The 16,970-nt window shown below is 35.3% G+C and overlaps 1 protein-coding gene and 2 non-coding genes across 3 annotated transcripts in view; 1 reads left to right on the plus strand and 2 right to left on the minus strand.

Annotated features, from left to right (window-relative positions):
- Positions 1-16,970, minus strand: part of LOC134651365 (gustatory and odorant receptor 22) — a 158,165-nt gene that overhangs the window by 65,721 nt on the left and 75,474 nt on the right. The window lies entirely within an intron of this gene.
- Positions 8,992-9,064, plus strand: Trnav-aac (transfer RNA valine (anticodon AAC)). Its single transcript has one exon. It is a non-coding gene; the product is annotated as a tRNA-Val (tRNA).
- Trnav-aac (transfer RNA valine (anticodon AAC)) lies at positions 16,797-16,869 on the minus strand. Its single transcript has one exon. It is a non-coding gene; the product is annotated as a tRNA-Val (tRNA).

Genomic DNA, 16,970 nt, shown 5'->3' on the forward strand with positions numbered 1-16,970 from the left:
AAGGTACACTATTTATGATGTTCCTATAATAAAGTTTGTAAATATAAAATAATTACAAACCCCGAAAAATCTGCCCAAAATCACATACTAAAAATCATCAACTTCCAGGTTTTTCCAAATTTTAAACCTTAGATTTAAAACACTCGAGTTCTTCGTCAACTCGCGTTACACTGGTACCTTGAAAATATAAGTCGCCTAAGCTCGCTCAACCAATAAGAATACTCGCTCCCACATTCAACAAGTTTCAGCATTACCGTTCTCCAATACCATCTATACTTACTTTGTACGCTCATTACAAGGGCGATTGTATTGCAGTGTGTTTATTAAACTTGCAAATTGGAATTGCTATGCTCAGAATATGCACTGATATTGCCTGTATCGCTATATTCTAAAATGTTTGCTTTAAAGACGAAACTTTAAACTAAGTCCTTATTTTGCTGAAAGCAATGAATTGATTCACTAGTTTGACCTATGCGCTGAATTTTAATATACATAAACTGTGCTAAAATGCTGATGTTGAGTATTTGAGTGAGTCACGAAGAACACTCATAATTATTTTATAGCGCAAGCTCTGCCTAAGTGAGTTAATAGTACGTTTTAATTAACGTAGTTGAAACTTTAAAAAGCATGAAACTTTAAAAATACGCAGTATGGTTACTTAAATGCCGCCGCAGTTCGTACCGCTCTTGGTGCTGCGAACCCGAATTGCGACGGTACCTAAGTGCTACGCCGTAGAGGTTCTACAGCGAGTAATATGCACTTACTGCATACATTAAGCACGGAGTGCAGTAGCAAAGCTTCAAATTGGTGCGATTCACTCGTATGCAAGAAAACAGTACAATTTTCTGAAGTAATTAAGTTTTTTGGATGCTAATGGATATTTGGATGGAAAATAATATAAATGTATCGAATTTGAATGTCTTTCCTCCAACGGTTTAGAGTGTGCGATATCTGTTAATATTTGGCCTACCTAACATACAACCAACCATTCAATGTTGTTGTTGATACCGGGAGTCCTTAAGACTTACGGTGATTAGTTTGGCTCTGAATGAACATTATTCATACTAATTAGTGGTAAGCGGTGTGGGCCATACATACTGTAGATATTATAGTAATTAGTACCTATAGTAAGGGCAAATTGTAGTGGTTGTTTGTTTAACGGATATATGAGGAGAGTTATACAGAAAATAATGTACAAAGTTTTAGTGATGTCAATATGGTAGCGATTACGGTACATTCGGAATTTCATCCAGTAAAAGATAAAAATAAAGTAAAATGTAAGCCAAAAGGGGCAAACTTTTGTATTAAAAACTTAACATAAACAATTTAGGTAGACACCTACTTAAGTTAGTAAGGTTATGTATGATGGCGATGTTATTTAGCAAATGGCAGCGGGGGCAAATTTCTCGGATAACGAGCGTTAATGAAATATTTGATGGCGCGCCGCATCAGTCATGACGTAGACCTAGCAAGTGTAGATAGGGCCCCTTTCTTGAACGATTTGAGACTGAAACAATAGTTAAGTAATCGATATAAGGAGTCTTGTATAAAGCTTTACAGGGGCCTACTGGTTAACAGTCCGCCTGACGATATCAGCCTGTCAGTTAGAACAAAAAGTTGACAGCTCTGAACAACTGACAGGCCGATATCGTCCGGCGGACTGGTAATCAGTGGGCCCCTTTAAAGCGGCAATTGGAAGCGTACATTTTCTTCTCATAAAGGGAAAGCTTGGAAAGCTGTTTTTCTTTCTATTATCACTTACTTGTAAATCTCGAACAACGAAACTTTAAAGTAGAATCTATCTTAAAAGTCTGCGTGTCCCGCGAATAACAGATTTATACGTCACAATTTTTATTTGACGTTACGTGCTATTGCACGACGACTGGTTCAAGTGGAGAAATAGATTTATAGTTCATCGTGCTTCAACATTTTTTCACGTCGTCGTGTCGTCCACTAATGACCTTTAATTTCTTTAGCACGTTAATTCTAAAGGGGGACATTTATCACTAACCCTTCGCGTAATTAACCTAATTTGCAGCGTAAAAATATAAATTCCTTTAAAAAGGACAAGGGTCAAATATAAATTTCTTTAAAAGGGACGAGCTATAGATTATGAAAAGGTTATCGCATCTGCGCTGAGATTATTTTGCTTTTAAAAATTACGTTTCAGTCATCTAATTTTAGGTTTACTTTATACGAATTGAGTAAGTCACAGTAACCTAGGTATATAAAATTAGCTTATTATCTGCTAAAATGACAATAAACTCAAGTTTAGCTAAATCCAATTTACTTACCTATGTACATAAAATTCTTAGCGTAACTTTACGTGAATACATTATTTATGAGAACCCTTTGCCCATTTTATAACAAAGGAGCTAGTTACTTTAACGCTGTAATATAGGTTTTTTCGCAATAAACTTATAATAATGTGAATTAATAATAAAACCCGCTAGTGTATCTATCAATAATGATTTGTTTACGTATGTACTGTATATTATACTTACGTAAGAAAATAATTAACAGACTTATTTCTACTAGTGAATTATTTCAGCATTGCGTCTCCGTTTCAGCTTGGAATAAAAGCTTTCGGATGTCCGGTTTTTCTCCTCCAACTTGTGAAAAAGTTCAATAGCTAAAGCAATAAGCTTTTTTTTTTAATTTAGTTTTCACGATTTCGATTCGAGAGGTTTACTTTACAGCCCATAAAGCCACTAGTTGTTATAGTGGCTGGGTACTTACGGAATGTCATTGAATATTTAATTATGTTTGATAATAAGTGCCACTCAAGTATTTTATTTGGTCATTAAATCTGATGATCGGATTACGTACCTGAGTTAAACACGGGATTATTAACATAACGTACTATCGTAATAGAAATGAAGGGTCCACGGAAAGAACATGTCTAGTCACATTTTTAGGAAAATGAGATTTTTATCTCAAAATGAAGAGCTCTTAATGAACTATTAGTTATATCTTTTGCTACCACTGTATAATAAATGTAACACAACTTTATTTTTAGTTAAATAATACCTGGTCAAGGAATTACCATACGTTTTGACATTGTTCCAAATTTTAAAACCGCGATTACTCAAAATGTCACTAGTGTGACTAGACATGTTCTTTCCGTGGACCCTTCAATTATTGTTAACTTTGGTTGTTTTAGTAATCGGGAGAAGTTGCTAATCGGGTGAAGTATTTAAATTATTTAATCATAATCACGCATTTAATAAGAGCGCGTGCAGATAATTTGACCGGCTCACAGGCTTGGCTACTTCTACTGCTGACTTTTTATATTTATTGCCTACAGTGTCTCGTCTCCTTGCAATAATATAGATTACACTGATTTAAACTTTCACGATTATTACACATTATTACGCGATTAATAATATAGATTGTTTATGACTACCGTTTATTACTTCATAATTTGGATATTTTTTCACCTTACTGCAATTGATTATGGTGAAGAAATGTAACATACATATTTGGGCGTTTTCTAAAATAAATATCGAAAACCTGATTCTCGCAGATCCTGGTGTTTTTGGGTTCTTTCAATTCAGAATCACTAACATATTCAATTCTGATGATAAAATAAAATGTCCCAAAAATTTGTATGAAAATTGTACGTTCCACTACGTCACGCGCATACAAGTGAATTTTTTTTTCATACTAAAACGTGACGTAATGGAATGGACATTTTGGGACATCTTTATTTAATGGCGGGATGAAGAATGCTGTCGATTCTGAGTAGAATGAGCCCAAGAACGTCCAGATTTGAAAGAGTCAGGTTTTCAATATTTAATTTAGAAAACGCCCATTGCTCGGAATTCTACTATACACGAAAATACAACAACGAATTAACAAGCCCGGTCTTATCGATATTCACACCGTCGTCCATCGTGTTCAATTTCTACCCAACATTCGAGAGCCTATAAGGGTAGGTGAACCCAAGATCAATCCACTTAGCACCCAACCGGTTATTACTAGCTACAAACGGGGCTATTTCAGCTGCCCCCGACCCAGTAAGACCTGCCTAACAGGTTTACTACACTACCCTCTTAACACAAAATAATTTATGTCCATAATTATACTATAGCAGTTACGACTTTTTATCCAATAACTATATACTTCGCTATAACTATGGCTTCGCTTGTCCATCACTCGCGTGTTGAAGATTTCATGCAAACACACCTTTATGCATATGTACGAGTATATTCGGGCTTGGATAATGCTTAGTATAATAATACTGTAATGGTACGGCAATTTGGATGGATAGGAAGGCGTTTTTATACCATTTTAAATATAATTAACTATTGAATACCTACAGTAGTAAATTAAAGTGGTCATGTAATTTTTTCTCTAATGGTAACGATGTTTGCAAAATATAAACCTTGTCCGGTTCATTTGGAGGAGGCAGGATTTTATAACCAACCGATTTTTTTTTGACGACCGGTAAGGGCATTTATTTGTGTGATGAGCACGGATATTTGTTCCTGATCCTGAGTCATGGTTGTTTTCTATGTATTTAAAGTGTATTTTTTTATTCCGTTGACTAAAATGACATTTCATGTGTTGCTAGTTTTTTACGTCTTATAAATAGTGATGTGCTACAACCGTTACTAACCGAAAATAAACGATTGGGAGGTACTTATATTTGTTGATGAAGTGTCTGTAACACAATGAATGGATAATCCGTGACGTGCTAAAAGGGGGCACTAGGAGAGGTATTAAAAATATGAAATAGTGTAGGTAAAAATGCCATCATTTTGAGGTACTTATTTAGAAATTTTGTATCCAGGTCTATACACAATATTTCTAATATTTTAAAGCGATTTTTATTTTTTAAACAATAGGGTATTTTCCTACTATTGATGGCCAAGCAAATCTTGTCAGTAGAAAAAGGCGCGAATTCAAATTTTCTATGAGATGATATCCCTTCGCGCCTACATTTATCAAATTTGCCGCCTTTTTCTACTGACAAGATCTGCTTGACCAACTATAGTCAAATCAGTTACTTTTTTAGAGCTGTCAAAACGATTTGCTAATATGGAATTTATATGAAACATTACATCGTGACGTCACGGTCAACTCACCTACTTTTTATGTTTCTATCCGATTTATTAAAAGAACTTGTGCTTAAAAATAACTCCTATATATGTTTTTCTAATAATTATCTGGTACTTTATTTCATGCATGCATGCGTGTAAAATAATTTATTTTAAATACAGTATAATACCCTATTATGGCGTGGGTAATTTTTACTACGACAATCTTATTTATCAGTTTGAGTAGATTAGTAGTGAGTAGTAGATTTTACTTATTGTTTATTTCCTATCATGTAGCAAGTAGATTTCATTTATTGTTTATTTTGAATCTAAAATTAATTTAATATTTATCGGTTATTCACAAACCGAAATCAAAGATCAGCACTGTTTGTTTTAAGCTGGCCACATTATTTCTACGTTTGACATTTGAGGTTGTCATTTTAGTCTACGGAATGAAAAAATACACTTTAAGTATTTTTATATTAATATATACATCGTTGTCTGAGTACCCACAACACAAGCTTTCTTGAGCTTACCGTGGGGCTTAGTCAATTTGTGTAAAAATGCCCTATAATATTTATTTGATTATTATTTATTTATTTATAACCTCCGAATATCCGTCCTTCACCACTGGAGGGCTTCGTCACTTTTTCTTGTAGGTATATATGACATCTATGTCAGTTTATAAACATTGTGTTCATGATTATAACTCGAAGTATTTGCATTTTTAGGCTTCAATTACCTATTACGATGATCGATTTAAATGTAAGATTATCTGTTTAAGTAAGGATTGATTTACTTTGAACTGTTTAGGTTAAGCATTTGCTACACTATCGCATTAGGTATTTGCTACAGTGCTGGACAATTGGGTATAAATAGGGCCCAAAAATGTACAATAAATATGATTTTCTTCACACAATAAAGCATAATACCAACAATTCAGAAGCTAAAGTAACAAATAGCATGTCATTTCGCCTTTCGCTCTGTTACCGCTAATAGACGTCAACTATGGGACGTCCATTTAGTGTTATTAAATAACGCCGCACCTTAAACCTCACTGAGGCGTGTTCAAAAGAACTAAATTTTACCAGAAAATAATGTATAGGGGACATAAATCCATTGACCACTACTGTGGCTAAATTATACACGGATTCAATTTAACGTTCCACATTTATATTACCCGATTCTAACTTTCTTCAAATAAAAACGTGACTTTTGACACTGACATCTAATCCATATCACCATAATATCATATCCATATCGGTGGGACGAAGCATGTTGCTGATTTGCATTTGTGGCCACCGGACGAAGCCTGCGTTGTGGATTTCTTACATATATAACTAGAGTTTTTTCTTGAATAAATTACATTAATATATATATAAAAAAAAAACAAAAAAAAAACCATATCATATCTTGACGTAATATTTGATGTAACTTAAAGTTCGAATCGGGCCGATAGTCAGTAGCAGAAATCTATGTACTGCGTATCTCACTTGCAACAAAATATATGTACTTTCTAGTTAATCGGCCGATATTTATTCCCACTTAAGTGAAGGCTCATGTCAGATTTAAATGACATTATATGAACTGGTAAGATTACGCACTAAAAATATCTTAAATAAATGAGAAACATTTTTATTTCATCTAGTAGGTAATTTGTCCGTTTAACGAGGCAAAACAAACTGTCCCCCGTTTACAGAAGTTTAAGTTCACGTAATTAGTTTCAGAAAATTAGTTTTCAAGGTTGTTAGCTATTTGACTTTAGGTGAGTTGAGATTGAAAGTTGTTATACTGGTTTCAAATGAAAATCACATAAAAAGATGAAAGAGGAAAATTTCTGAATAGAGAGAGAGAGAGAGGGAATAAGTAGGTACCGTAAAATGTGCCGTACGTTAAGTATTACAACATGAAAATAGTGATGGTCTAGGTACTGTAAATCGGCATCACTACATAGTATAAAACAAAGTCGCTTCCCTGTCTGTCTGTCTGTATGTATGCATTAAAACTACGCAACGGATTTTGATGCGGTTATTTTAATAGATACTTAGAGTGATTCAAGAGGAAGGTTTATGTATAATTTGTTAACCCGTGCGAAGCCTGGGCGGGTCGCTAGTATACATATAATACCTAAAAAAATTGAATAATTACGAAAATAATATCATCTGTACAAATGAACGGTTAAAGCCTTGGTTGACGAATTTGAAAAATATGTAGGTATTAGTATAATGATAGGTACAATATTTATTTCAAATGTTTTAAATTAAACGTACGCCTCCTGTATATGTGGATAGTGGAACGTAGTCACATATCGTTTTGTGGTATTTTCTTTAGAATTGGAACATGCCCCATTTCACATAAGTGTGACAAGTATTGTTCACGCATGAGAAACGATTTCGGACAAAGGCATTTATTACTGACTTGCCCTTACATTTAGTGTAGATGTACCTACAGTTTCGTATTTGTTAAATGGTTAATTGTATATTAGTTCGATGAAATCGATACAGTATATTGTGTAGGATGATTCTGAACGTATCTACCTACTACTTACTTTTTAAAGTTGAAATAAAGCCATACGAGTAAAGACCGTGTGCTATTGTCGTAGAATTCGCTAAAACAATAAAAAGAGCAAAAGGTTTGCCTTGTGCCTGACGAGAATAAATCGAAAGTACCTGGGCCAAATTTTATTTTGTCCACATTATACAAAGCCATTTTGGCATGAAAGTTTGATTGGCTCCTGTGAGTCAAAAATACCAACTCTGCAAAAGACGCACTTTTTGTCGTGTAAAGACTAGGAGGAATTCAATTATAATCTTTATCTCGATGTTTTAATATTTTCTTTGAAAAGCTAGGGTATACTAAGAACGATATTTATCTGTGAAATACGTGTAAATTCTGCAGATTGAGATAAAATAGATAGTCTCCAAAGTCATAAATCCAGAGCAACAGGGAAGCCCGTGCATTGCCGCAGCGACACAGAACTCGAATTAGCCAGTCTTAGATTCAACATCCGACATTGTTTTCTATTGTATTTTGTATTACTAAATGGCTGTCATCTGACCTTTCAACTCAGGGGAGAAATTAGGCATCTGATGGCTCTTTCCTCAAACTATTTTCCTTGACTTAACCCTTAAATGCATGACTTTTTCTTTTTACCCGAAATTAATATATGTATCACATAATTGTTTGCCGATTCTAGGAAAAATAGTTAAAAAAAATATAACTTCGATTTTCACTGCGAAATCAGTGTTAGAAGTTGAATTGGCTAAATCATATTTATGTAAATATGTAATTTTCAGTAATAGATATATGAAATTTTTTACTACCATTAGAAAGGTACACTATTTGTGATATACCTATGATAAAGTTTTTAAATATAAAATAATTACAAACCCCGAAAAATCTGCCCAAAATGACATACTAAAAATCATCAACTTCCAGGTTTTTCCAAGTTTTCCGACATTCCGTCTATAAACAAATGTAATTTTTATAAATTAAAATACTGCGTAAATTTATGTAATGATTCGGAAAATTTATTAGTTTTACTATTGAAATAATATACAAGAACAAATAGAATTTGTTTAATAATGCATAACATTTGATGTTTATGTTGTGTGTATAAATGCATCACTATGCATTTAAGGGTTAAAGCGACTTACTTAAGGTAACTTAAGAAACTCATCTGTATGATCCGGGTTCCAAACCGATAACCTCCGGTTTGGAAACCGCACGACTTAGTGCTAGGCCACTAAAGATTAAACTCGCTACTATACCGATACGTAAATACTAAATCGTATCTCGATAAGGAATAATATGTATTGCTAAATTGTGTACATAATTATAGGTAATTTATACACCACTCACTTTGATTTGCAAGATGTAACAATTTGATAACGGAGTAGCTTTCACCAAATTATCGCTACTATCCGCTATTTTGATACATGTTGACGAAGTTTCCGTGGTGTAGCGGTTATCACATCTGCCTAACACGCAGAAGGCCCCCGGTTCGATCCCGGGCGGAAACATCTCTTTTATATTATGTAAGCCTACATTATTTTAATTATAGCTACTCATAAATATGGTACTGGCTTACTTGTCTGTTTTTTTTTTGTTAAAATTTATAATATTAATTATCAAGCAAATACATCTGCTAAACATTTAAATTCCTGGAAGTCACTAGAAAATATAACAAATATTTCATCTCAGAACCTTCACCTTCAGCAAAGTTTTCGATCGGCCGGCGCATTGTGCGGAGTACGCCGCTTTACAATAGTTTTTATCTCAGTTCAAAGGAGGGCAAACTCCGTATTGCGGGCCAACTTTTAACGAGCCCAGATGCATATCGTTGGAGATAGTTGACGCCAGGGGTCGGAAACCGGTATTTGGTCCATACAAAAATACCGGTATTATTACGTTCTTTTTCGTTCTTTGGCCTATTATTTCATTTTTAATGGGAAAATCTAATAATACGAAGTTGTTACTTAAATACATGATTCAGTCCTACGTAAAGAGCATAAAATAATTCAAACTATTGGGCTATTTCGGGGTTTTTAAAAATACCGGTTCCGACCCCTGGTTGACGCGCAGTTAAAGGGTAAGTTGACAGTAATGGAGTCGTAGATCGGTTTATATTATTATGCAACAAAATGGTCAGAGTTTCATTTATGTTCGCGATCAACATTTCAAGTACACGAGGTTAATTTTCCCGTATTTAAGTATATTACTGTATTAATATAACTGTTTTGTTATTAAATTAGTGTTAATTTTAGTTTATTGATTCCCGCTACTTATAGGTTCTAAGGTCTTTTTAGCAATAAGACCGCCTGTTGTGTACCTCTACTTGAGTTCTTGTATTCTTTGTAGGTATGTATTATGTTTCTGTATTGAGGTGTATAATTAAAAATATTTGTATTGTATTTTATTGTATACTAGCTGAGGTACCCGGCTTCGCTCAGGGAGCTGACATAAGAATTGTGTGGTGGTTGTAATAAAAGGAACAACTTTAAAATATTACAATACCTGTACCTACTTCTACGTACATTTTTTTTATTTTCAACTCGAGAAGTCGAGAACAACCTACGACCCGTACCTAATATAGTTGACCGTGAGAAAAGCATAGGGAATAGGGATAACTGGAAGTGTTTGTCGAAAATCTCCTGAGATTATGAAGGCTTCGAACAGTCCACAATGTTCTAGAATATTCCAAAACATTTGAATGTGTTCTGAAACACGCCACAATGATCTGGGATCCTGGATTCTAGGCTATTTACAAATATTTTATAACATTCCAGAATATTCCGGAATGTTCTCGAACATTCGAACCTCACAACTGTCTTGCTTACCCCTACTACCCTACCTATATATACCCCTACCAATAGGTAGCCCCAACCCTATAAAAAAGGCTTCGAATGGTCCAGAATATTCCACATTTGAAAGTGTTCCGGAATGATCCACAATGATCTAGAATGTTCTCGAATATTCGACAACATTCCAGAATGTTCTGTAGCTCCACCCATACAAAAAAGGCTTTGAATGGGCCACAATGTTCCAGAATATTCCACAACATTCTAGAGTATTCTGGAATATTCCACAATGATCTGGGATGTTCTCAAACATTCGACAACATTCCAAAAAGTTCTGAAATATTGTAGAATGATCTCGAATACTCTCGAATGCTCTGGACTGTTCTAGAAATGTCTAGAGGGTGTAATTAACTTCAAAAGCACGCCCCTCAGGTAAAAACGGGAATCTTCTTTATGTAAAGGCAAAAAAGGTTTCAAATAGTCCAAAATGTTCTAGATCATTACACAACATTTGAGTGTGTTCTGGAACGTTACACAATGATCTGGTGTCCTGGATTCTAGGCTATTTCTGAATATTCGACATCATTCCAGAATATTCCGGAATGTTCTTGAACATTCGAACCTCACGATGTTACCATAATAGGTAGCTATGATCCTACAAAAAAACCTTCGAATAGTTCAGAATATTCCACAACATTCGAAAGTGTTCTGGAATATTACACAATGATCTGGACGTTTTCAAATATTCGACAACATTCCAGAATGTTCTGAAATGCTGTGGAACGCTCTCGAATACTTTCGAATGTTCTGGAATGTTCCACAATGATCTAGAATGTTCTCGAATATTCGACAACGTCCCAAAATGTTCTGAAACGCTGTGGAACTATCTCGAATACTCTCAAATGGACTGGAATGGACTGTTCTAGAAATGTCTAGCCCCCGAGACCCGAGACGGCTTCGAATGTTCCAGAATATTTCACAACATTTGAAAATATTCTGGAATGTTCCACGATGATCTAGAATGTCATCGAATAATCGACAACATTTCAGAATGTTCTGAAATGCTGTGGAACGCTCTCGAATACTCTCAAGTGGTCTGGACTGTTCTAGAAATATCTAGCCTCCGAGACCCGAGACACCTCACCAGGTACACATTTTTGTAGGTATATACTTCCCGATCTATTCTGAACTTTGTTTTATTAAGTTAAGGTTCAAAATTCAAAAACAAAAACAACTGCTTCTTGGTCTCAGAGGGCGAAACTATCTTCAAAAGCACACCCTTCAGGTAAGAACGGAAAACTTCTTCATGGACGGCAGATAGAGGGCTACCACCCCATATAGCTTCCTTGATCGTATCGGGACTCATTTCTGAGTTTTAGCGGCACGCACATTGTACACTTTCTTTTATTATATATATTGATTAAATAGGGTAATGTTTTTAAATTTAAATTTAGGCCTTATTTTTATTGTCATTGATAAATAATTATGTCAAATATTTATTCCGTCCGTTTTACTGTCATTGTTATTAATTAACTGAATTCATCTTTACCCTCTGACGTGTAATAATAATAATTAAGAAGTAAAGTGAACGACACCTACTCATAAGTAGGTCCTTAAGGTACAGGTTAATTATTTTCTGACCCATTATTTTTTGCTTAATGGCTTATATAACGTGCACAGTATTTACGACTTTTCGGGGGTTGCAATAAAGGTCACCTAGTTCATTTCTCGAGTTTAATTAATAAAATAAATAATGTCAACAGCGTTAGTACGTACCTACCGTCAATTGAATATACTTACTTATATTAAGTGTATTATATCATCCTTTCCATTTCATTTATATTTTTTATAAACGTACATACTTTTATTTTTACTAAATAAAACAAGTTGTCGAAACTGGTTATACGCTGTTTCCTTGTCAATAAATAAATACTGAATAAAACATTACATCGATGTTAATATAATAGATACCTGTTTTTAAGTAACCTTTATTTTCTTGTCTTTTGTTATAATGACGATATCATTAATGTTATAAATGTTATAATATACAGGGTGGTCCAAACCTTGACGTCCAAAAATTTTTTTTAGATTCCTCTAGTCGTGGGCTATCAGAATATACCCCATGTATATTAGCCGATTTTTTGTAGTTTTCGAGTTATGAATTTTTGAAGTTTTTTTGGTGAAAATTTTGGGGGTGAAGTAATTTACTCATAAAAAAAAACTATTAGATTTTTTAAGATGTTTCTTCTTGTAACATACTCCTTAATAAATGACGTAATTATTAAAATAAAAATCAGCGTCCTCACGTTGATACAAGTTGTAAAAAAACATGACAGAAATAATTTTTTTACACTCAGGCATGTCAAGCTTAGATTTTGCGCTTAAATAAAAAAAAATACAAGCTGTTACAAGGACTTCTGCTGATTTTAAAAACTGATAAACCCTAAGTGTTTTACAAAAAGGTAAAAAAAAGTGACACTTAATAGTCGAAATTTGACAGAATCGGCACTCAAAGGAGCTGAGGTCGAAAGTTCCCAAATTGGTGAATCACAAAAAAATACGGTTTTATTATTCCTAACTTTGATAAAACACAGAAATGACCACGATGCATCAATGTTGTGACATGAGATAAGCGAATCATCATTTGGGTAAGCTTAATCATTATCTTAACTGGACCGGTGTCGCGGCGGGTTGTTATCTACAAAGGGTTCATTTTTACCTGCTCCCACCCCGCCGACTACTGTCTCCATACACACTATTGTTTAATAAGTTCACCTCTTTACACACCCACACACACAGACCCACACACACCCACCCGCCAACCCACCCACACACACACACACACACGCACACACACACACACACGCACCACACACTCACACACACGCACACCCACCCACACACACACACGCACGCGCGCACACACACACACTCACACACACACACACACACACACACACACTTTAATGCGTGTGCGTGCGTGTGTGTGTGGGTGGGTGTACGTGTGCGTGTGTGTGTGTGCGTGTGTGTGTGTGCGTGTGTGTGGGTGTGTGTGGGTGGGTGGGTTGGCGGGTGGGTGCGCGCGCGCGCGTGTGTGTGTGTGTGTGTGTGTGCGCGCGTGCGTGTGTGTGTGGGTGGGTGTGCGTGTACGTGTGCGTGTGTGTGTGTGCGTGTGTGTGTGTGTGTGGGTCTCCATACACACTATTAAACAATAGTGTGTATGGAGACAGTAGTCGGCGGGGTGGGAGCAGGTAAAAATGAACCCTTTGTAGATAACAACCCGCCGCGACACCGGTCCAGTTAAGATAATGATTAAGCTTACCCAAATGATGATTCGCTTATCGCATGTCACAACATTGATGCATCGTGGTCATTTCTGTGTTTTATCAAAGTTAGGAATAATAAAACCGTATTTTTTTGTGATTCACTAATTTGGGAACTTTCGACCTCAGCTCCTTTGAGTGCCGATTCTGTCAAATTTCGACTATTAAGTGTCACTTTTTTTTACCTTTTTGTAAAACACTTAGGGTCTATCAGTTTTTAAAATCAGCAGAAGTCCTTGTAACAGCTTGTATTTTTTTTTATTTAAGCGCAAAATCTAAGCTTGACATGCCTGAGTGTAAAAAAATTATTTCTGTCATGTTTTTTTACAACTTGTATCAACGTGAGGACGCTGATTTTTATTTTAATAATTACGTCATTTATTAAGGAGTATGTTACAAGAAGAAACATCTTAAAAAATCTAATAGTTTTTTTTTATGAGTAAATTACTTCACCCCCAAAATTTTCACCAAAAAAACTTCAAAAATTCATAACTCGAAAACTACAAAAAATCGGCTAATATACATGGGGTATATTCTGATAGCCCACGACTAGAGGAATCTAAAAAAAATTTTTGGACGTCAAGGTTTGGACCACCCTGTATACATATATATATGTCGAAGAGGGAGAGGGCTAATTGTGTGGGGCTATTGATAGCGGGTGGTGGGCATGGTACCTCGATGTATTACTTCACAGCCAAAATAGTAGGTATGCTACCAACGCATGAAATAAACATTCGGACTTAACCATACTAGTGCCTACTATATTTCAGTACTAAATAATCAAAACGACCAATCACTATTTGGATTTGATTTAAAATAAAAAGATCACATGAAATCGTTCAAATCTTTATTTAAGTCTAACTACACCGGCTCCAACCCTACACCTCTGACCCGAGAAGATTTAACCCGGCAACAAACTCGGCGGGACACATCTTTTCAAAACAACACATAGTTTCTTTATTTTACAAAAGTAAGCTTCTAATGGCATATAAGAAATCAAAATAACACTTGGAATAAAACACTTAGCTAAACGGTTAAAGAACGTGAGAATCTTAAGTCTATTTTTTTATTCGGTAGACTGAAATGACATTTCATGTTCATACTATTAACTGTCATTTCAGTCTACGGAATAAAAAAATAGACTTTATAAGCTTTCAGAATAATCCTTCAGGTATAAGCCTTCAGGAACGTAGCGAATTAGGCACGAGCTTGGCTAACGTCCGATCTCTAGCGCGGTCCGATCAAGAAGAAGGAAGCCAGTTCCAGCGGCGGAGCCAACCGCTCCCGCCTCTAAATTCAAGTTGGTAAACCTGCCTGACCAGTCTACCAACATAACGACAAAAATGCCCACTCGTGCCTACGTTCACTCAAGATACATCTCTTGACGTTCCAAAGCCTTCTACCTGTCATCTTAGTTCAACAATACGCCAATAGATGGTGGCGTTATTCACTACGAAACTTTATTATTTCGTTACAAGCAAATAATACGTAGCCAAACATTGCTAATCGACTTTATACAGGCGTCTAACTATGAACTGTAACGCTGCAATTCGTCCAGGTGTCTCGCTCCGACATATATGTATGTAGGTATATGCGTGAATTTCGGTTATCGAAGAACAGTCAGCAGCAGAAGTTGCTAAGCGGGGGAGGTGTTCAAAATGATCTTGACGCGACGTTATTGCTAAGAGAATAAGAGCGTGTCAAGGTCATTTTGAACACCTTAGTAACTTCTAACATATCGAAACTAGTAACTATATGTCCCTATTGTACAAAAAAGTTGTAATGATTCTCTTTTCCGTTTCATTCATTCTTGCATGTTTTTCTATAATAGTGTGTGGGCGAGTAATAAGGACATCAGGGAATTTGGGACCCAACCCAGTCGCAAGGACGACCTTAACCAAATAAGTGAGAAATAGACGAGTGACGTGCCAGCTACCTATACTAGGTAGGTACTATCTGTATCGCATATTTGATATTGAGGCTCTTGAAAATCATATAAATAGTATAGTATAGTAGGATGTAAAAATAAATCTTTAACAATGTTAGCATATTGTTGTGCGATGCAGAGCAATTAGTCGCTGAAAATACAAAATGTTGGTTTAGGTCGGGACGCAAAAAATCTTTTTTACCAAATCTCTACTCAGACACATATTTTGAGGACAGAAATAGACAGGGAAAGTAATTTTGATCTGCGTATTTTCTATACCTACACCTGTGGCGTTGTATCTCCTAAATTAATAAACGAATCAATATGTATTTAGTTTGTCACCAAACCTGTAGTTTTGGTTATGTTAAAATATAGTATGCCGATTTTTATTCACGTAAGTTACACTACTCCGAAGTGCGTTATACGGCTTACCGTAAATACTTAGTACTCGTAATATAATTACAATTAATTACTTACGCCAGTATACTTTTCTGCAAATGAAAATTTTGAGGTTAAACCTAAGACCGTAACTGCAGGAGGACATCCTTTATTGAAACCGATAAAATCATGGAAATATATTTATAAATTATTACACCAATTCACACGAACGATTTCATGCCTACCTGGTATGTACATGCCTTAATACAATTTCACCTATCCGACCGTATGTAATGAAATTTTCTTGTACCCATTTCGGTTCTGCCCCATTTTCTGTTTCTCTTACCTGATTTTGCTGGATTTCTGCGCATAATAATGAAGAGACTTCCAATTTTCAAAGATGAAGGTTAACTTCGGTGCACTGAAGTGGCAATGACTTACCTGAATTTCGTATTTAAAGTGTCATCCTATGGAACTATGTAACCAAAAGTCACTAGTATATTCATCATTCAGAGACAATTTCAATATGGCGGCTTGTTTACATTGTTAGCAAGTTCCATAGAATGACACTTTAAGAGTTTAAGTAGAAGTTTATGAGGTTATGTAATGACCTCAATCTAAAATGGAATAATTTCAAAAGTCAACTTTAAGCAGATTATGATAACTCTTCCATTTACTCAGAACGGAAAAGCTTTTCCACTTTAGTTCAGCCGAAAGGCAATAAAAAAAAACCAACATAAGAATATTTCAAAGATTAGTAAATTATCCATAAAATCCAACCTCTAACTTAACATTATCCCCTGCTTCTACATTCATAAAATAACTATGTTTCCGCCCGGGATCGAACCGGGGGCCTTCTGCGTGTTAGGCAGATGTGATAACCGCTACACCACGGAAACCATACTTGCGAGTGCAAAAATGACAATCACTAGCAATAAATCAGTGAAAGCAGAAAGGGTAGGAATTTATCAAATCGTCATATTCAGATTTCAGATTTTTA

The sequence above is a fragment of the Cydia amplana genome, chromosome 10, assembly GCF_948474715.1.
Source record: "Cydia amplana chromosome 10, ilCydAmpl1.1, whole genome shotgun sequence".
NCBI classification, from domain to species: Eukaryota; Metazoa; Arthropoda; class Insecta; order Lepidoptera; family Tortricidae; genus Cydia; species Cydia amplana.